The sequence below is a fragment of the Choloepus didactylus genome, chromosome 4 (assembly GCF_015220235.1).
Source record: "Choloepus didactylus isolate mChoDid1 chromosome 4, mChoDid1.pri, whole genome shotgun sequence".
NCBI classification, from domain to species: domain Eukaryota; kingdom Metazoa; phylum Chordata; class Mammalia; order Pilosa; family Megalonychidae; genus Choloepus; species Choloepus didactylus.
This window is the reverse complement of record NC_051310.1, coordinates 188,994,413-188,997,819: the sequence shown is the minus strand read 5'-3', so window position 1 is coordinate 188,997,819 and position 3,407 is coordinate 188,994,413. Positions and strand designations below refer to the sequence as shown.

Sequence of the window (3,407 nt, the reverse complement as noted above, 5' to 3'; positions counted from 1 at the left end):
GAAATCATGATACATCTCAAAGTAATTTTGGCAGAGAATAAAAACATATTTGCAGGGTATCCCTGAGGAAATGGGGAAAAATGCACAAAGTTTGGACTTACCCACCTTGGTTATTACTGATATTCTCACAATACCTGAGGACAAACAATCCAGTAGAATGTGCTCTCAATCTTGGGGCTTGCCCTTATGAAGAATGTTACTGTAAAGGAGAGTGTAAGCCCACTTATAATCATGCCTAAGGGTCTCCCCAAGAGAACCTCTTTGTTGCTCACATGTGGCCTCTCTCTCTTTCTAAGCCTATGAGGCAGGTGAACTCCCTGCCCTCCCTAAGTCCCAGGGATGGAAATCTCCATGGCAATGTGGGGCATGGCAGATGGGGATGAGCTTTGCCCCAGCATTGAGGGACAGAGAAAATCTTCTTGAATAAAAGGGGGAAGAGAATGGAGCAAAATAGTTTCAGTGGCTGAGAAATTTCATATGGTTTCTAGAGGTCACTCTGGAAGGCATTCTTATGTGTTATATAGATATCCCTCTTTAGTTTCCAGTGTATTGGAATAGCTAGAAGGAAATACCCATAACTGTTGAACTGCAACCCAGTAGCCTTGATTTTTAAAGACAATTGCATTGCTATGTAACTTACATTGTGTGACTGTGTGATTGTGAAATCTTGTTGGCTCACACTACTTTCATCAAGTGTATGGACAGATGGGCAGAAAAAAAATGGGGACAAAGACTAAATGAAAAATGGGGTGGGATGGGGGAGATGAAATATTTTAGGTCTCTTTTTTACTTGAGTTTTTATTTCTTTTGGAATGAGGAAAATGTTGAAAAATTTATTCTGGTGATGAATGCACAACTATATGATGGTACTGTGAATAAGTGTACACTGTGGGTGATTGTAGGGTATGTGACTATATCTCAATAAAACTATTTTTTGAAAAAAGAATAACTATCTCAAATCAATAACATTTTACATCTTAAGGAAATACAAACAGAAAAGATCAGACTAAACCCAAAGCAGGTAGAAGGAAGGAAATAAAAATTAGAGCAGAAATGAATTAGAGAATGGAAACCAATTAGTGGCTGGCTCCTTGAAAAGATCAACAAAATTGAAATACCTATAGATTACACTAAAATTGGTAATGAAAGTGATGACATTACTACAAACACTGCAAAATAAGTATGTTATAAGAGAATACTATGGCTCCTACCCTCTCCTCCCCACCCCCATTGCCTCCTCTCCCAATTCTCCATCCCCTTGCCCCCTTGTCTCATCATGGCCTGACCTATTTTAGCCTAAAAACTTCCACAAAGCTATAGGTGCCACATCCTACCTATTTACCACCAACCCTCAGCATGGGATCCACCCACCTGTCCCCAAGCTGCCTACTCTGCTTGTCTTCCCACTTGCCAGGGTGGTTTTATGAGCCTTCTGCTCTGTGCCACTGTCTACAACCTCTCCAGCCATTCAAGTTCCATGTTTCCCTTCCTGGTAGGAGGGGCTGCCTGGGGACCTGGTCAAGCTGGGTCACAGAGGCCCTGGAGCCAGTGGTGTCAGGGTCATTGGGTTGATGTGGACACAGTATCTTCTGGGGCTGTGCTTGTCCATGGCTTTCAACATCAAGCTCTGGACCTGCTTCATTTACCTTTTGTGGAGGCAGATCTGCACAGTAATTCAGTACCAAACTCACTTTTATGATATCCTTTTATCTCCTGTGTCCCAGCATCAGCTGGGCCAGATGAAGAGAAAGATCTTAATATTGGATGTGGATGAAACACTTATCCACTCCCACCATCATGGGGTGGAGGCCAGGTTTGGCCTGGATCATCTGACTTCATCTTCAAGGTGGTAATAGACAAGCATATTGTCCAGTTTATTGCACATAAGTACCCGTGTGGATTTCTTCTCAGAATTGGTAACCCAATGGTATGAGATGGTGGTATTCACAGAAAGCATGGAGATTCATGGCTTTGCTATGGCAGACAAACTGGACAACAGCAGAAGGATCCTCAAGAGGAGATACTATGGACAACACTACATGTTGGAGTTGGGCAGTTACTTCAAGGAACTCTCTCTGATCCACAGTGACCTCTCCAGCACTGTGATCCTGGATAAATCCCCAGGGGCTTACAGAGCCATCCAGACATCATCCCCATCAAGTCCTATTTCAGTGACCCCAGTGAACCAGTCCTTCTCAAACTGCTCCCAATGATAGATGCTCTCAGGTTCACAACTGGCATTTATTCTGTGTTGAGGCAAAACATTCACTAACACAAGATCTAGTAATAGCTACTCCCCCTTCACCTGAGTTGGAGTGGGAGGGAAAAGGAAGGTGAGCCATTGGATGCTGTCTCATCCCCTATCCATGGTGAGGACTGCATGGGCAGAGTCTGTCCCTCCTACCTCTCTCTACCCTAGAAAACCTACAAGCAGTGTACAGATGGATGCCTGGGCCAGACACTGAAGCAGCCTTACTAACTTGATGCTGACGCTCCCTGGAAACCCCAGACTGGGAGACAAGCCAAGGCTTAAGAGAACCAAAAGAAACTGTCTATGTGGAAAGGCAGGACTGCAGAGGGTTGGACATGAAGTGATTTCAGAAGCTCAAAGAGAAGACAAGTCAGCTTTCTTGTGATTTGATTAAAAAAAAACACTTGTACAAAACTGACCTAAGTTTTCAGTTCTGATTCATGGCTGGGCTGTGGGTGGGGGACTGGGATTTTGGGCTACTGGATTCTCCCCAAACTTGTCCCCCTTTCTTTCCTTCTGTTTTTCTCTTTTCCTAGATGCCCTCAAAACTATAACCAGTTCTCTTTTTTTCCTACTTTCTTTTCTTTTAATCCATGCATAACTTTGAGACCTGGAAAAAAAGAGAATATTATGAAAAATTGTAACCCAACAGATACAAAATCTTAAACAACATGGACTAATTCCTAGAAGCACACCATGCCATTTCATAATATTTACTCAAAAAAAATCACTGCTCCAGAAAAAAGTTGTTGTGCATATTTCTAAAAAACAGGGATTTTAGGTAATTGTGGACAATATTTTTATGCTACTCATGATTTGTTACCTTTTGTCTTGGCTATTGTGCAATATTCTTGAGGTAAGTCATCATCACTTTGTGGCAGAGTTGTGAGAGTGAGGGAATTATACTCATGAATAAAATAATCAATCATCTGCCCTATGGTGTTAAAGTTTAGTTTAGAAGAGATAAGTTAAAGTATCACAGGGTTAACTTGTATACATAACTGGAATTCATCAAAATTACATTTTTTTCAATCAAAGGACATTATCAAGAAAGTGAAAAAAAATGTAGAATGGGAAAAATAGTTGCAAATCCTATATAGGTAAAGGTTCAATATCCAGAGTGTATGAAGAATAGCTACAAATAAATGACAACAAA

The 3,407-nt window shown here is 41.4% G+C and overlaps 1 pseudogene; it reads left to right on the top strand.

Annotated features, from left to right (window-relative positions):
- Positions 1-1,607: 1,607 nt before the first annotated feature.
- On the top strand, positions 1,608-2,272 carry LOC119533042 (annotated as a pseudogene).
- The last annotated feature ends 1,135 nt before the right edge of the window (positions 2,273-3,407 follow it).